The following is a 19730-nucleotide window of genomic DNA, read 5'->3' as shown; positions in this document are numbered from 1 at the left end:
AGCATGGATTTAGTCAAGGGAAATCTTGCCTCACATTTCTTTGAAGAAGTGAATAAACGTGGATAAAGGTGAACCAGTCGATATTGTGCATCTAGATTTTTGAAAGGCATTTGACAAAGTACCTCATGAAAGGCTCCTGAGGAAATTAGAAAGTCATGAGATAAGAGGTAATGTCCTGTTGTGGATTAAAAACTGGTTAAAAGATAGAAAACAGAGAGTAGGGTTAAATGGTCAGTATTCTCAATGGAGAAGGGTAGATAGTGGGGTTCCCCAGGAGTCTGTGTTGGGACGTTGCTTTTTTTTTATGTTTCAACGTTTTTTATTGAAAACCAGTACAGAAATATAGCTATTACAAATAAGCCTACAATAAAACAAAGGCAATTATCATCTGTGTTCATTATCATAGACTAACATTTTTTCCTTTTTCACCCTCTCCCCCCTTGAGCTACTACTGAAAAAGGTGTGAGATAAATAAAGCTTTAGGCTTTAATACAGCATTGGAGACTGGTTTCACAGTTAACACAGTCCACAGATCTTTGATTCCTTAGGCCCTCACACCTCCATCTCAGCTCACCCACCCCAAGGATAACATTTCCTATATAGTCTGCCTATTCTACTGCCTATCTCCTTCAACTAATTTTACCTAAATTGCAGCCAGTTTTGAGAGAAAATCATTTCTGATTGCAGTTACTTTTGAGCTGTCTGCTTTTTATCAGGTGCTGTTCCTGATTTATATTGAGTAAAGTAAGGTGGTAGCCATGTTAGTCCACTTTTAGAGGTAATAAATAGAAATAAAAACATAGAAAAGAAAATAAGATGATACCTTTTTTTATTGGACTAACCATATATTTTGGATTAGTTTTGAAGGTAACCCTTCTTTTATGATATGTGGGCTTCACTGAGTGGCTCTGCTTTTGAAATGCTGAGCAGGTGTCTCTCTACTGTCTGCCATGGCCTGATTAGATTTGTCTGGTATCTTTTCTTGCTGTATTTGGTAAATTTCCAAAGCCTTTTGGGTTAACTTGTCAGTTCTTTTTTTAACTTCTTGCTGGGGCTGGAGGGGGGTGTGAGTCTGCTGTATCAGACACACATGTTGAGCCAGAGGATAGTGCAGATACAGTGGATTGGAACAGCTGAAGGAAGCAGAACAGCAGTAGGCAAAACTGAAAGCTATTTGAAAGGCGCAAACATTTATGTTAGAAAAGCGCATAAAAGTAAGAGGAAAAGAAAGTCTCTTTGGTTCTCAAATGTGGTAGCTGAAAAGGTAAGGGAAAAAAGATTAGCCTTCATAAATTTCAAGACATTGCAGAAAGAGGAAAACAGGCAAAAGTACCTAGAAAAGCTAAGATAAGCTAGAAAAGCTGTCAGGAAAGCAAAGATGCAAATGGAAGAAAAGATAGCCAATATGGTAAAATTGGGGGACAATACATTTTTTTTAGATATGTAAGTGATAGGAAGAAGTGCCAAAATGGCATTGTGAGGCTCAAGGGTGAAAGGAAGGAATATGTAGAAGCTGATAAAATTAAAGCTGAACTGCTTAACAATTATTTCTGTTCTATGTTCACGGATGAAAGGCCAGGGGTAAGACTGCCAAAAACAAATGCTAATGGGAATGGACTGTTCGTGAGGTGCCAGCTAAACTAAAAATCGACAAAGCAATGGGGCCTGATGGGATACATCCGAGGGTATTCAAGGAACTCAGAGAAGTTCTGGTAGGTCCGTTGTCTGACCTTTTCTATGCTTTCTTAGAGTCTGGAGTGGTCTCGGAGGACTGAAGAAGGGAAAATGTGGTTCCTCTGCAAAAAAGCAGAAGTAAGGAGATTAGAATTACAAGCCTGTTAGTCTGACCTCAGTGGTGAGTAAACTAATGGAAACACTTCTAAAGCAAAGGATTGTGAGGTTTCTAGAATCAAATGGACTGCAAAACCCGAGGCAGCATGGTTTCATTAGAGGCAGGTCTTGTCAGACAAATCTGATTTCTTTGACTGGGTGACCAAACGGTTGGATATGGGAGGGGTGTTAGATGTGGTGTACTTGGATTTTAGCAAAGCCTTTGACATAGTTCCACATAGGTGACTGATAAGTAAACTGAGTGCCCTTGATAATGGCCCTAAAGTGACTGAAGGGGTTAAAAACTGGTTAAATGGAAGGAGATAGAGGGTAGTGGTAAATGGATTTTGCTCCGAGGAAAAGGATATTATCAGTGGTGTACCATAATGGCTGGCTCTTTTTTAACATCATTGTGAGCGATATTGTGGAAGGGCTGTCTGTTAAGGTTTGTCCATTTGCAGATGATACCAAACTCTGTAATAGGGTAGATACCCCAGAGGGTGTGGATAGCATGAGGAGGGATCTAGTGAAGCTTGAAGAATGGTCCAGAAATTGGCAACAAAGATTTAGTGCTAAAAAATGCAGGGCATACACTTGGGTTGCAAAAATCCAAGAGAGCAGTATAGTATAGGGGATATAGTATAGTACTTTTGAGTATAAAAGAAGATAGGGACTTAGGGATGATCATACCTGATAATTTTAAGGTGGCCAAACAGGTTGAAAAGGCGACAGTCAAAGCTAGAATGATGCTTTGGTGCATAGGGAGAGAAATGGCCAGCAGGAAAAAAGAGGTGATAGTGCCCTTGAATAAATCTCTGATGAGGCCCCATTTAGAATACTGTGTGCAATTCTGGAGACTGCACCTTCAAAAAGATATAGACTGGATGGAGTCAGTCCAAAGGGCAACTACAAAATTGGTCAATGACCTCTGTCATAAAGCTTATGGGGACAGACTTATAGACCTGAATATGTATACTCTGGAAGAAAGGTGGGAAAGAGAGGATTGATAGAGATGTTTATATATCTCTGTGGCATTAATGTACAGGAGATGAGCCTTTTTCACATGAAGGAAAATTCAGGCATGAGAGGGCATAGGATGAAGTTAGAGATTATAGGCTCAAGAGTAATCTAAGGAAATACTTTTTCACGGAAAGGGGGTAGATGTGTGGATTAGTGTGGTGGAGGTGGTGGACACAAGAACTGTGTCTGAAATTAAGAAAGCATGGTACAGGCACATGAGATCTCTTAGGAAAGGAGGAGTAGTGGTTGCTGAGGATAGGCAGACTGGATGGGCCATTTGGCCCTTATCTGCCATCATCTTTCTATGGTCCTACATGAAATGATATATTTAAAAGAATTTCAATCATTCACAGGGAAAGTTTACTAAAAAGTGTATGCAAAAGAAGGAGGACATACCTGAAAATATTCTAATCAACATATATTCTTGGTGCACAATGTTCTCAGAAACCAAATCCAGCAAGGCGTACAATAATGCATACATATGATTAAACACATATAATACCAACTAAAAAAAAAACATAAAATAATCAAATATAATACTATATATATATAAAAAATATAATAAATATTAAAATATATATAAAAAACATTAACATTGTTTTTTCCTGTTGCAAACATTTTTCATGCAGTGAAAGCGTGTTATGATTGGTGGGCTGGTTTTGAGAGACAGATGTTTGGATCTTGCTAGAGCATAAAAGAGAATCAAAAGAGAGAGACTGAGACCAGTGATTCAGATGTGGGGTGAGTACTGGAGATTCTGAATAAAGCAAATGAGTGCAATGGTGTTTTATTTTTAGTCTTAATTGTTCAGTAGCTGTGATGGAATATAATTTTGAGGCTAAGGAGAACATGCAGGCTGACAATTGCTGGCTCATGCATATTCTAGTGGTTGCCTCAAGCTGTCATTGAGAGACGTAAAGATTCTAAACAGCTCTGTATGACAGATGGGAGGAATAACCTGAAGAGATAGGATGTATGAGTGACAGAGGTGCTGTCAGGGGTAGAATTTTAAAGAAATGGCAGAAAATGTTGAAATATGAAAGTCTTGGGAATTAAGATGGGTTTTATTTAGTAGTAAGGTGACCAAGTAAGTAAGGGTGACTGGTAAAGAAACACGAAAGAGCTACCACATGTTTCAATGGCCCTTGGAAGCTATTTGACAATATTGTAGCTTCAGGTGTATAGGAAAGAGCTTGGCAAGGTTGAAACAGATCTTGAGTGTCTGCTGATTTATTAAAATAAAAAAACCCTGATACTACACATAAACATAAATGTGCGAGAGGTCCAATGTGGAATATTACCTCTGTTTGACAGACCTCAGGGATGTGCAGTAAGTATAGGAACAAATACATTTAAATGTGAAAAAAAACATGGGTTAAACCTAATTATTTGGTCTTGGAAGTCCTAAAACTAATGTCAGAGATACAATATATGATAAAACTGAGACTTAAGAGAAAATATACACTCTTAGTTTTGGAAACATTGTTGGAAAAGAGACTAGTGTATGAAGTTCATTATAATATTGAGAATGTTTCACTATAAGATGCATTTGCCTGAGGAAATGAGTGCATGATAAGTTGAATGGAATATTTATTTGGGAGGGATAGTTAGGGTAAAGCTAATTATTCTTTCTTTTGTGGGATAGGTAGTCACAAATAGAAATTGTAATGAACAAGGATATACTTAAAAGAAAAAGTGCACACACACAGTAGGGCATTATATTTCATTATTTATTTTGTTAAGATAGGGCTTAGGTTCCTAGGAAAATGGAAAGGAAGAAGGAGAGAGAGAGAGAGAGAGAGAGAGAGAGAGAGAGAGAGAGAGAGAGAGAGAGAGAGAGAGACTTACCTGATTGGCACCACCACTGCAGAAGAAGTTATTGCAGGAGAACACACATTTCAGATGCTAGCCAACTCAAGAGAGCACCTTGGAAAAAATAAGTGACTATTAAAATTTGAGGGTGCACCCTGAAGTCTAGACAAACATAAAGGCAGGCTTCCAACAGAACTAGAGGAAGACTGAGACAAATACAGACAAAGAGAGACCATGAGTAGAGTAATACTTAGCTGGTTATGGATTTTGGAACCTGAAGTTAGAAGTGTGAATTGTGAAACCGGTAGAACAAAAAAAGTGAAAACCAATTAAAAAGAGAGTTGAGTGAGCTCAGTTTAGTAATTTGGAGTAAAGAACTTAAGCTTTAGTTTGAACACTTATCTGAGAGAAGTTTTGTGATGTTGAGTGTGCTTTTGTTTATTGGATTTGTAAAAAACTGCCAGCACCTTTAATATTCTTATCTTAATGTTTAAAACTAAAAAAATATATTTTATTGTACATTTCTTGGTTTGGAGTGAGTTTAAGTGGGAAACCTAGTAACATCAAACCATGATATATTTAACATCATTTCTAAAAGTGTAATTCTTTACTCCACCACTAGGAGGTTTAAAATAAAATGGCCAATTTATTCATCTGTTACATAGATGGTTTATAAGAGAAAAAGAAGTCTCTATGCAGTGCAATGATTTAATGGTGCAAGCTTTTCCACCCCTGGCTATACTTCACAAGCTCTGAACACTGATAAAATATAAAATGTTAGATATGTATAATGGAAAAAGAGCCTCCGATCTTCACTTCAGCACTTTCGCTATGATCTTGGCATCCATCTTAATGAGAGATAATGCAATTACAAATTGCAGTTCACAATATCCTTTCCCAATTTGTGTATTAAAGTGACAGATTCATTTGAGAGGTAGATCAGATTTACCTAGGGTGTGTTCTAAGGAATTAGTGTACAAAGGACCAAACCTAATGATATACTTCCAATAAAACTCAACAGGATAACTTTGAAGGTCTGGGCACTTACTATTAGGCAAACTTTGGATAGCATTCTAAAATTGTAAAGATGATATTGGATCCTGAAACTTCACTACCTTTTCTGAGGGTACCCTAGGCATCTGAAGGCCTTGAAGAAAGGTCCCAATTTCATCCTGCAATGCAGAATCTCACTCCCTGTATATCATCTCTAAATATTTATAAAAGGTCTCAGTAATCCCGTGAGAATCATATATAAATTATTAATATTCTTATTCTTATATTCTTGATATACTGTCTTTCTTCCATCCTCCCATGATATGTGAAATCACTGCTCAGGTCCTCTTCCTAACAAGTTGGGCCAACAATGCTCCTGCCTTATGACCATGCTCATAGAATTTAGCCTTGATAAATTGCAGAGTATGCTTAATTTTCCACATTTGCTACTGCTGCTATTCATTCTTAACACATGAACTTGTTCTCACTCCAGCCTGCTGACACTCCAGCCTGCAAATTCTTTCTTCCAAGACCTCTGGTTTCACAACCTAGCTTGATGACATGAACTAGAATACGCTATAATCCAACCTCTTAGCACCACCTTTAATGCCTTCCAGAACTTGGAATTGTAATCCTCTTGTGGATAGTGCTGCAGAAATTCTTTAGTAGCAGTTTATATTAGGATTTGTAGAGGCTAGACCCCTGCCTATATAATTATAATACAGAGCTTTTTAAAAGCCTCCTGCACTCAATACTACATATGTGCATGGATTATGCTTCAATGCAGCACAAACTTGTCACAGTATATGCCAAGGCCTGCACTTCAGTAGGAATGTGGCTGTGATCCACTTTGGCTGATGCAAGAGGTGGGCATCATTGTAAAAGGAACCTCTTGCTTAGAGACTAGAACTGCTGGTCAAGTCAACCCCAGTCCCTTTGGAGCCTGAGTTCCAAGAAAGTATTCAGAATGATGTCAAAAGACATTATTTTTGTACTTTAAATCATAACATCCAGAACAGAACCAATTATTTATCTTATCTTTGGAGAAGATGAGTCAGAGAAACTGAAACAAATCTTTGTAAACCTGGAAGAAGTAATGGGGCAATTTGACAAACTGAAGAGTAGCAAATCACCTGGACTGGATAATATACATCCCATAGTATTGATAGAATTGAAAAATTGTTAGTAAAATGTAATTTATCTTTAAAATCCTGCAAGGTACTGGAAGATTGGAGGGTGGCCAATAGAATGCCAATTTTTAAAAACGGTTCCAGAAGTGATCTAGGAAATTATAGACAGGCGAGCCTCATGTTGATGCTGGGCAAAATGGTAGAGACTATTATAAAGAACAAAATTAATGATCATATACATAAGCATGGTTTAGTGAGACAAAGACAGCATGGATTTAGTCAAGGGAAATCTTGCCTCACATTTCTTTGAAGAAGTGAATAAACGTGGATAAAGGTGAACCAGTCGATATTGTGCATCTAGATTTTTGAAAGGCATTTGACAAAGTACCTCATGAAAGGCTCCTGAGGAAATTAGAAAGTCATGAGATAAGAGGTAATGTCCTGTTGTGGATTAAAAACTGGTTAAAAGATAGAAAACAGAGAGTAGGGTTAAATGGTCAGTATTCTCAATGGAGAAGGGTAGATAGTGGGGTTCCCCAGGAGTCTGTGTTGGGACGTTGCTTTTTTTTTATGTTTCAACGTTTTTTATTGAAAACCAGTACAGAAATATAGCTATTACAAATAAGCCTACAATAAAACAAAGGCAATTATCATCTGTGTTCATTATCATAGACTAACATTTTTTCCTTTTTCACCCTCTCCCCCCTACCCTCCCCCCTCTTCCAATGATGTTCTCAAAACATATGTATATAATGATCTAGAGTTGGGAGTAAATAATGAGGTAATTAAATTTGCTGATGACACAAAGTTATTCAAAGTTGATAAATAGCACAAGGATTGTGAAAAAGTGCAAGAGGACTTTATGAGACTGGGAGACTATATACTGGGCATCCAAATGACAGGTGATGTTTAATGTGACCAAGTGCAAAATGATGCATGTGGGAAAGAGGAATCCAAACTATAGCTACATGATGCAAGACTCCACATTAGGAGTTACCACCCAGGAAAAGGATCTAGGTGTCATAGTTGATGACACGGTGAAACCTTCTGCTCAGTGTGCAGCGCTAAGAAAGAATTATTAAGAAAGGAATGGAAAACAAAAATGCGAATGTTGAAATGCCTTTGTATTGTTCCTTGGTGCAACTACACTTCGAATACTGTGTGCAATTCTGGTCACCGCATCCAAAAAAGATATATTGGAATTATAACAGATACATAGAAGGGTGATGAAAATGATAAAGGGGAAGGGGTGACTTGCCTATGAGGAAAGGCTAAAGCAGCTAGGACTCTTCAGCTTGGAGAAGAGATGGCTGAGAGGAGCTACGATAGAGGTCTATAAAATATTGAATGGAGTGGAACAGGTCGACATGAATCGCTTGTTTACTCTTTCCAAAAAAACTAGGACTAGGGGGCATGCAATGAAGCTACTAAGGAGTAAATGTAAAAGAAATCAGAGAAATTATTTCTTTACTCAATGTGTAATTAAACTCTGGAATTAATTCCCAGAGAATGTGGTATAAGCAGTTAGCTTGGGGTTTTAAAAAAAGGTTTGGATAATTTCCTAAAAGAAAAGTCCATTAGCTGTTATTTAGATGGACTTCGGAAAATCCATCGCTTATTTCTAGGGTAAGCAGCATAAAATCTGTTTTATGTTTTTGGGATCTTGATAGATACTTGTGACCTGGATTGTCCATTGTTGGAAACAGGATACTGGGCTCGATGGACTTTCAGTTTGTCCCAGTACAGCAATGCTTATGTTCTTATTACAATGCTTCTATCAGAACAATATAAAAGAGCATCTTTGGGGGTCAAGAGTTATGTGGTGCTATCATCAGATCCCAAGCTGAAATCGTCTCATGGTCTCATCAACTTGTGAACTCCACTGAATTCCTCCACTCATCTCTTTATCGTTGGAATACTTAAGAACATGCCCAGCCATTGTGACCACCTTCTGACCTACATCTCCATCCAGAGGGAGAAGAGACTTTTTTAACCATCAGGTTGTATAAACACGAGCTTTGTTGTGCTAGTGGGTAATAAGCATGTGGTCCAATTTGTGGGCCTAGAGAGTGTGTTTACTGTGAGTCATTTCTGATAAGTGTTCACACTACAATGTTTAAAGAACATTTGTATATTACTTCTTTCTGAACTACCTAGCCTTTCTGATTTGCTTCTACAGACACCATAATCTGATTGTCCTTGTTTGGCGATAAATTTCTTTATACTTTTGAATATAAGTCTAACATATTCATATAGAAAAGGTACACCGATAGTTTTTTGGTTTGGGGAGGTGCTTCTTTCTCAATTTGATACATTGTAGTTGTGGCTGAATTCATGTGATTTGAAAATTTACAGCCAAAGTTAATACTCAATCTGTCGCTCTTTTGGATATTTTGATCACTTACACAGGAGATCGGTTTACTATTACCCTTTATTGGAATAAACAGACAGAAATAATTTTCTACATTACCAGAGTTTTCATCCAAGACACTTGTGGAATAACATCCCAGTGGCCCAGTTACATGGTTATGCAGCAATAGCAGTGATTTTAAATCTAAAGCTGTGACTAGAAGTCATAGATTTTTGTCTCGTGAGTATCCTGCAAGTGTTGTGAGAAAGGCAAACAAGAGGACTTTATATGCTAAACGTTCAATCCTGGAGTCTGGTGTGCTGTGAGCATGTCTCCATAACATGCCCACAGACAGCACACTGGTTACTGCAAGGGTATCCTTTACTGACTTGCAAAATCTCAACAGCATGGGATTACTAAATTTGTCTTCCAATGAAAAGCAAAACAAGGGGGAATTGGCAAAAATCTTAATGAGTCTGTAGTACATGCCAGTATCGTTTAACAAGTATTTTAAGTGCAAAAGCATTATAAGAATAAGGCAACACAAACAAGAAAATCAGCTTAAATTAAATATGCAATTAACTACAAGATATTGGAGCATCATAAGATTTACTCCTGGCAAACGGTGGAGCCCTTGGGTTTAAATAATGATGTTGAATGGCAAGCTTTTTTTTGTGAAAGTAGTGCTTTTTGGTCTAATCACCTTTTTGATATCCAGTAGTTTTTGTCCAGTCTGGTTTGATTTAGGGTGCATTTAAACAGCCTGTAGTTGGTTTGAGGCATTCATATTAGCCACTTGTGAAATTTGGTTTGAGGTAATTGCCTTTCACCCTTCCATTTTGATGTTTGAATGTTTTTTACATGTAATATTTGGCTACTAACTGCCATTTATTATTTTTTGAGTGCTCTTCAAGTTAACATAGCATAACATAGTAGATGATGGTAGATAAAGACCTGTATAGTCCATTCAGTCTGCCCAAGAAGATAAACGTATTACATATGGTATTTATTTTTATGTATTTATTGTGAACATTTATATCCCACATAATCCCACCAAGGCAAGCTCTATGTGGCTTACAATGTTAAGGAAAAGTACAACATAATAAGTCAAGTGCAAATCAGGGTAGAAAGTAGATGAGGAGTAGAAAGGGAATCAACAGGGGAGAGGAATGCGGGGATGCAGAAGATCAAGCAGTAGAGGAGTAAGATCGATCACACAGGTAGGTCTTTAAGGATTTCTTGAACTGGCTGTGATCGGATGTCTCTTTTAACTTTGATGGTACAGCATTCCAGAAACGTAGACACGTGAAGCAAAAAGAAGAGGCAAAGAGCAACTTGTATCTTAAGTTCCTGCAGTTAGGAAAGTGGAGATTGAGATAGGTGCGGGACGGCTTCACGGAATTCCTGTGCGGGAGGTCGATTAGGCTGAACATATAGGCTGGAGAATCCCCGTAGACAATATTTATAACTAATCTTGATTTCTCCATGACAATTTCAGGGCATAGATTGTAGAAGTCTGCCTGGCACTGTCCTTGTTCTAAAATTTCTGAAGTTGTTGTTGAAGCCCCTGAAAAGTTTCACTCCAGCCCATTCAAATCCCACAATCAGGGGCACAGACCATAAAAGTCTGCCCAGTACTGGCTTTATTTCCCAATTACCCGTGTTACTACTAATCTCCGCTAAGCTTCTTTGGATCCATTCCTTCTAAACAGGATTCCTTTGTATTTATCCCACACATTTTTGAATTCTGCTACTGTTTGCATCTCTACCACCACCACCCACGGGAGGGCATTCCAGGTATCTGCCACCCTCTTGGTGAAAACAAACTTCCTGACATTATTCCTGCTCTTCTTGACATTAAAATTTCATGCCTTTTCATGGACGCTGTTGATTACGATTTGTACATTTATGTGTTCCTGAGAGAATAAGATTTACACATTTTGTGTGCCTTACAAACTTGCAGCTTGCAGTATTATGATGTGCATCACTCTGACAGGTCCCCTGATGAAGGCATATGTGCCGAAACATGGCCTGTGTTGGGATGTCTTGTCAATTGTATCCTGTATATTGCATGTGAAGATTTCATTGAAGGAATATCTTCATTGTGTTTTAAGAATAAAAAAACTTTTTATCTTGGACTTTGTCTGGTATCTTCCAGTCTTTTGTTTTTGAATGACTGTTTGTCTGTGGTAGTTTTTCCCCCTTTTTTTTGCTTTGATTAAATTTTAACTGCCAGACTCCTGACCATTCTTACAATGTTTGGAGATCCCTTCTCAGAGTTTCTACTTCCTTCATTCCCTCCAGGGTACCCACTCTATTGGGTATCTTTGTGTCATCTACAAAAAGGCAAACTTTTCCCTTTAACCCTTCAGCGAGGTCTCTCACAAATATATTAAACAGAATCGACCCCAGCACTGACCCCTGAGGCACTCCACTACTTATCTTCTTTTCTTCTGAGCGAATTCCATTTACCATCATCCTCTGTTGCTTGTCGGTCAACGAGTTTCCAATCCAGTTCACCACTTTGGGTGAACTAAATTCAGCTCTCTCAGCTTATTCATGAGTCTTTTGTGAGGGACCATATCAAAGGCTTTGCTGAAATCCAAGTATATTACATCTAGTGCATGTCTTTCATCCAGTTCTTTGGTCACGCAGTCAAAGAAGTCAATCAGATTCATCTGGCTGGAATTTCCTTTGGTAAAGCCATGTTGCCTCAGATCCTGTAACACGTGGGCTTCTAGAAAGTTAACTATCTTTTCCTTCAGCAGTGACTCTATTATTTTTCCTACCACTGACTTGAGGCTTACCAGCTTGTAGTTTCCAACTTCTTCCCTGTCTCCACTTTTGTGAAGAGGAACCACATCAGCTCATTTCCAATCCTGTGGAACCTCTCCCATCTCTAAATATTTATTAAATAAATCCTTAAGAGGTCCCGCCAGGACTTCACCGAGCTCCCTCAGTATCCTGGGATGTATCTCATCTGGCTCCATAGCTTTGTCTACTTCAGATTCTCAAGCTGTTTATAAATGCTTTCTTCCATGAACGGCAAAATATCCACTCCATTCACAGATATTCACTCAGCAGACAACCGTGGTCCTTCTCCAGGATTTTCTGTTCCATGAATGCCAAAGAGCAGTATTTGTTTAGCATGTTCGCTTTATCCTCATCACTCTCCACATAGCTATTCCATTCCTATTTTTTCTCTTTCTCTAATATATCTGAAAAAAGTGTTGTCACCTCTCGTTACATCTTTAGCCATTTTTTCTTCCACCTGCACTTTCGCTATCTGTATTTCCCTCTTCACTTCCTTGAGTTTAATAGGGTAATCTTTTCCATGATCCTCTTGTTGTGTTCTTCTGTATTTCTTGAACAAAGCTTCTTTTGCCCTTATTTTTTCAGCCACTTGTTTAGAGAACCATATAGGCTTCCTGTTTGTCTTGTTTTTATTTACATTCCTTGTGTAAAGATTGGTTGCCATATTTATAGCAGCTTTCAGCTTGGACCACTGTGCTTCCACTTCATCTATGCTCACCCACGCCATCAGCTCTTTCTTCAGGTATTCCCCCCATTTTACCAAAATCTGTATGTCTGAAATCCACTACTTTGACAGAGACCACTGTTCAGAGAAGATATGTAATAGATTCTTAGACCAGCACAATTAAAGCCAATCTTGGCTGAATTAAGCAATATTGTAGTCTGATCATGTCAATGGTAAACTCCTGATGAAGCCAGGTTTTTTTTGGAGCAAACAGGTCCTGTTTGTTATTATATTTGGACTTGTGACCAATTGATCTCTAAATGGATATTAAGAGTGTACAAAATCATTGAAGTGGAAACTAATGAATAATTTTTATATACAAGAAAAAAGATTTGGAATATACACATGTTTTAAATAAATATATGGAATCCAATGTTTGAACTCATCAGTAAGAGTTTTTAAACCCTGACGGTTTTGTAGATTGAATTTTTGGGCTTTTGTGCTATCAGCGTTTATTGGACAAGTTGAAATTTCCCAACAATAGTGCCTCCCTTTTCATGCCAAGCTTCTGAATATTTTCTATCAGATCCTTGTCCAGCTTCTCCATTTGTGCCAGAGGCCTGCAGATAACACCCGTATGGATACAAGTTCCATCTTCTCTTTCCAGGACAATCCATATAGTTTCCTCCTTTCCCCAGCTGCTCTGATATAGCGGATTATATGTTGGGTTATATTCTTTCTGACATTATATTTATGAAGATAATTTGGTCTCCCTGAAGCAGCTAGGATGAAGCATGATTCATATCAGGAACCTATGGTTTTTCTTGTGGACATCAAGTTTAATTGCTCTTGAGATCTTTGCAGAAATTCTTTTTCATTGATATAATACTTATGAGTCCCATTGTCTTCTTCAAGATAAGTATTGCAAAAAATTGCTTTGGTGAACCAGTGTTACTTGTTGTTATATAAAAAGAAGCTTTTTTGAATTTCACTTGTTTCAGCATAAATTTATTTTTACTTTTATGCAATGATTAAACTTAAAGATGATGACCACTTGTGACTCCTTGTGGTGCCATTGCCATCTCTTTTTATGAGCACAATAAACATTTTTTACAATAAGATATTGTTAATTAAATTTAAGTTGTTTAAGGGCCAGTGCAACTGTGAAGGAGGAAACAGGATGGAAAAATGACAAGTCTAGTTTTTTTGTGGCAGTAAAGAGGAAGAGGATGCGACTTCTGCCGAGGTTGGGAGGAGGAACAGGAGACCAAGGATTGTTGAAACAGTAAAATCTTTTGAGAAAAATGAGTAGCTAAATCTTTAGAAGTAGTAACATTTAATTTAGAAGAGCTACTGCGAGGCATTGGAAACCTGCCTATCAATGAAGAAAAATAGTGCATCTTAGCCAGGCTAATCTCCTGATTATAGTAAACCAGAAATTTGTAGGCAACTAAAAGATCTTTCATACAATGTTTTCTCCACTTACATTCACGATGATGAAGTTGCACTTTCAACAGACAAAGTTTAAGCGTGTACTGTAGTTTCTTGTTCCACAGTCGCCAAGTTACCTATTCCAGGAAGATGACTTTTTGGCCAGTTCTGCTTTTAAACTTACATCCTAAGCAGTGTAGTATTTGTAGCTCATGATTCTATCCATTGAAATCAGAACTGCAGGTCCCATAAAGCACCAGGGTGAGGTTGGCAGAAATCTATGACCTGCCAAAAAGTCTCCCTCCTGGAATGTGTAACTTGGCAGCTCTTTTGTTCTGATGATGGAAAGTTTTTGTGCCCAGCATGCCTTTTCCTGTTCCATCACTAAAATATCCATTAGCACGTGGTACTCTGGTCACAATTATCGCAGGTGCACGTGGACTCAACCAACTGCACAAGTGCTGGTTAGGGTGCAGTAGGTGCTGTGTACTACTTGCCCTTTGCTCTCCACACTCACTGTCTGCCATGTCCTGCCTAGTTACTGCCCTAAACACAAAATGTTCCTTAATGCATGAATTTGCATGTGCTAACTGCTAACCCAACATGGAAACAATTATTTCACTTGTGCTAATTTGAGCATTACCCTCCCTCCCCCCGGATTCTATATAGCACACCTAGAGATCCATGCTGAAATCCAAGTGTATTCTATAACAACGCGCATAACCTAATTTGCTTAACGTACTAATCAGCATTGATAACAGCTCTTAACAAGCAATAATGAGCACTAATTGGCACTAATAAGAATTTACATGCAAAACTCACTAAACGCATTCTGTAATACTTATCTAACACATGCAGGCAGAAAGGAGCATGGTTATGGGTGGGGAAATGGGCATTTCATGACCCTCTGTGCCTAAATCTATGTGCCAGGATTTACACCACTTTTCGTTGGTGTAAAAGGATATGCATAGTTTTAGGTGCTAGGATGCTAACTAAGCATATTCTATATACCACGCTTAACTCTAGGCGCCGCTTATAGAATACACTTAGTCAAGACTGATTTCTGCGCCAATTTTTTAGGTGCCATATATAAAATCTTCCCCTAACTGCTTAATACCTTTTAGTTAAAAGGCCCCAATGGTTCTACATGCATACCTCCCTAAAGCCACGTGGTCTTTTCCTGTGTGACTGTTTACTGTCCTATTGATAATGGCGTTCCTTTTCTTTTAATGCAAGTTTTAACATTTTGTTAACTGCTTTGATCACTTTTTGTTGCAGTATATCAAATATTTAATAAATTGAAAACTATATACCTATACTGCATATAGATGCCATGCTGCATATACCAGGTTTCACATAAATATAGTCTTATCCTCTAGTGTAACTAGGGCATAGTGGTGGGGGCAGTCCACCCTGGGTGCCGGCAATGAGGGGGTACACAAAGTAGGCGCACGCTGTCAGCTCTGCCAATCCCCTGCCTCGGAACAGGAAGTTGACATCTGAGGGGGCAGTGGACCGGCAGAGCCAACAGCACACGCCTGCTCTTCATACCCCATTGCTTGGAGGAGGAGTGTGTGCACTGCCCGGGGAAGGGTGTGTTCTGCCCTGCCCCGGGTGCCATATAAGTTAGGTATTCTGCTGGTCATATCCATTATTGCTCTAATGAACATTTCTTTTTTGGGATCAGCACTATGTCTTCCCCCTTTTCCCTATGCTTTGACATATATACATGCTCAGTAATATGGGATGTGCTCATGTCTTTGACAAAAATTAAAAGACAATAATTGCTGGAGAAAAAGTGAAATGCAAGATCTACTATACATAAGTTAATGATCAAGACGAGCTAATTTACAATCTTGTGATTTTAGTACAATATCCTCTTTTAAAGCTGCTGTTATCAAGAACTATTTGAGAAATGTTGCAGTGGCAAACTTAGTAACGTCAGTTCTCCAAGGATATTTTAAATGACCTATTGCTGCTTATTTTTCCATGAAAGAACTGTTTGGAATGAGGAGGTTGACAACTTGAGGAGGACAAAATGAACAAGCCTATGAAAGATAAAACTGACAGATTCTTGACACTTGGAATGTTTACCTTTCTAGTGGTAATATTTTATTCTACGGTCAATTAATACATGCAGAATGTATGCACATTGGAGCATATTCACTAAAGGAAAATCTGTGAAAGGGACAGATTGCAATATTAAGAATTCATATTATTCACTAACCATTAAATTCTCACAGATTTTTTTTTAGCTCCTTGAGTGTTTCAAAAAGGGCCTTGGTGGCCTATTTTCATTCGAAATATTAAGGGCCAGTAGCATAACCACAGGGGGGGGGGCTTTTGGAGCCTGGAACACCCACTAAGCCCCTCCCCCCAATTGCAGCACTGTCTGCTGCTATGGTTGACGGGGGTTCTTGACCAATGACCATGGGCCGCTACTGTGCTGTCTGCCCTCACATGCTTGGTTTTTGTGCATACACTCAGATTAGAAGAGAACCAAAGCTTCCTTTTCTATGAAACCACCTGGGCCTGGGAATGGTTTAAGGTAGTACTGGAAACTTGGGGGCTTGGGACCTCTCAAGTGGAGGTCTGTACCTCAAAAGAAGAGGAACCAAAGTCTGAAGGGAACTGAATACAAAGCGGTGTCAATCGGATTGGGTCAGTATAAATGACAGGATTAAAAGGGGAAGGGGGTGAGATAGAACCAGTAGAGGAACAGGCAAGGGAGAAATAAATAAGAAAGTGGTCAGTCCAAGGAACAACAGTGAATGGGAAATCATCTAATACAAAAGAAGAGTCAGCAAAAGAATAAAGAACTAGCAACATGTGTAGGGAAGAGAATATGTTGTGAGAGAATAAGGTCAGAGAAGAGAAGCAAATGGCTTATCATAGGGACACTGAGGATCATTTATATGGAGGTTAAAATTGTGAAGCATAACAAGATTGGGCAGCTTAGTCACCACCTCAAATAATGACTGGGTAAGATTGGCCCAATATTCAGAATTAAACAGGGGAGGGAAATAAATAAGACGGATATGTAAAGGGGTTTGCATGGATATTTTTACAAGGAGATGTTTTAGGTATGACATAAAATCAGAGTGTATTTCTGTAGCAGAAAGTGAATCGTGGATACAAAATCGCAACCACTCCCCCATGGTGAGAATTCCTGCAAGTCGAGAATGCTAAGTAATTAGCAGGGAGACACTGTGAGAGAATAGGTTCCTCATCTCTTTTCCAACTATGTCTCTGTAATGCAAAAGAAAGCTGGCTTAGAAGCTGAAAGCAGATTACATAAAGAGGTAGTTTCGGTCTGTTAGATTAAGAATTCAATAAAGTGAAGGTAATTGAAGAAAGTGATGAAATAGGGGGTAGTCTGGGAGGAAAAGGCAGTCAGCAGTATAGATCTCCTTTACCCCTCGACAGGGAGAATGAGTGATGCTTGCTGCATTCTTGCTGTATGCTGTCAAAATAGTGCAGGTTCAGTGCCATCTTACACTGTGAAAAGCAAGTTGGCAAACAATATGCATTTATCCTCCTGGGTAAAGAGAGAGGCCTGTGGGTGTGTGTTGAGGGGGTGAGGTCCTGATAACCCAACTTTATACTGTGAATTTCAGGGTCATAGATGTGGCAGATTTTGAAGTTTGAAGGAAGAACAAGTTACAATAGCATCCCGGCTCCGGGCAAAAAATGGCAAAAAGCATAAAAACAGCAGTAAAGAGGAAGAGGATGCGACTTCTGCCGAGGTTGGGAGGAGGAACAGGAGACCAAGGATTGTTGAAACAGTAAAATCTTTTGAGAAAAATGAGTAGCTAAATCTTTAGAAGTAGTAACATTTAATTTAGAAGAGCTACTGCGAGGCATTGGAAACCTGCCTATCAATGAAGAAAAATAGTGCATCTTAGCCAGGCTAATCTCCTGATTATAGTAAACCAGAAATTTGTAGGCAACTAAAAGATCTTTCATACAATGTTTTCTCCACTTACATTCACGATGATGAAGTTGCACTTTCAACAGACAAAGTTTAAGCGTGTACTGTAGTTTCTTGTTCCACAGTCGCCAAGTTACCTATTCCAGGAAGATGACTTTTTGGCCAGTTCTGCTTTTAAACTTACATCCTAAGCAGTGTAGTATTTGTAGCTCATGATTCTATCCATTGAAATCAGAGCTGCAGGTCCCATAAAGCACCAGGGTGAGGTTGGCAGAAATCTATGACCTGCCAAAAAGTCTCCCTCCTGGGCAAAAGTCTCCCTCCGGGCAAAAAATGGCAAAAAGCATAAAAACAGCTCCCTCCAATATTCAGCCCATTGCAATCAGTGATTTTTAAACACCAGTTACTGGAGGGGGGGGGGGGGGAGAGATTTATACCCAGACTAGCCTTTGAGCCTGTAAAAACGGCCTATTATAGGAAGGGGGGGTTGAAAGGCCCCCCCCTCCAAATTCGCCCCCCCCCCCCCGAGCACCCACCTTCCACCCGGCCTGGGGATCCCACTCCCCGCCAGCCGACGTCTTCTTCTCAGTCGCTTCCTGCTCTTCAATTTGTTTGCTGACGTCCTGCACGTTGTACGTGCAGGACGTCAGAGAACAGAACTGTTCTCTGAGTCTGACTTCCTGCACGTACAACGTGCAGGATGTCAGCAAACAAATTGAAGAGCAGGAAGGACTGAGAAGACGTCAGCTGGCGGGGAGTGAGATCCCCCGCCAGCAAAAGTAAAGGTAGGCGGGGGCGGGGGCGGGTTCTCCGGGAGGGGGGTCCGGGGGTGAATCTGCGGGGGCCCCGGCCCCCTCAGGCCCCACGTAGCTACGCCACTGGCGATGGCTGATATAGGAAAGTGGGCATTGTTAAGACTGCTTTTTGTGTACTTCTATATGCCCACTTAGCTATAAAGGCATCAGTACTGAATATTCATAGCACCCGCATAACTCCTGGCTCTGCCCCAGCTCTCCCCCGTCCATTCTGAAATGACTAGTTAGTGCCTATGTTGAACAACACTGCCTGGTTAGGGGCTGCTGAATATCTGTGGTGATTTATGTAGGGAGGAGCCAATACTGCCTGTGTAAAATTCCTTGAATATTGATCCCAGTCATAGGATTCTCTTAGCCAAAGAAGAGGACATTCACAGTTGGATTTATAAATACTATAATGCCTCTGAATCGCTTCATGGTGCATTCAGTTCTGGTCACCGTATCTCAAAAAAGATATAGTGGAATTAGAAAAGGTTCAAGGAAGGGCAACCAAAATGATAAAGGGGATGGAACTCCTCTCGTATGAGGAAAGGCTAAAGAGGTTAGGGCTCTTCAGCTTGGAAGAGAGATGGCTGAGGGGAGATATGATTGAGGTCTACAAAATCCCGAGTGCTGTAGAACAAGTAGAAGTGAATTGCTTTTTACTCTTTCAAAAAGTACAAAGACTAGAGGACACTCAAGGAAGTTACATGGAAATACTTTTAAAACAAATAGGAGAAAATATTTTTTTCACTCAACGAGTAGTTAAGCTCTGGAACTCTTTGCCGGAGGATATAGTAACAGCGGTTAGGGCATCTAGGTTTAAAAAAGGTGTGAACAAGTTCCTAGAGGAAAAGTCCATAGTCTGCTATTGAGACAAACATGGGGAAGCCACTGCTTGCCCTATGATTGGTAACATGGAATGTTGCTACTATTTGGGTTTCTGCCAGGTACATGTAAC

Source organism: Microcaecilia unicolor, chromosome 4 (genome assembly GCF_901765095.1).
Source record: "Microcaecilia unicolor chromosome 4, aMicUni1.1, whole genome shotgun sequence".
NCBI classification, from domain to species: domain Eukaryota; kingdom Metazoa; phylum Chordata; class Amphibia; order Gymnophiona; family Siphonopidae; genus Microcaecilia; species Microcaecilia unicolor.
Note: the sequence above shows the minus strand (reverse complement) of the source record.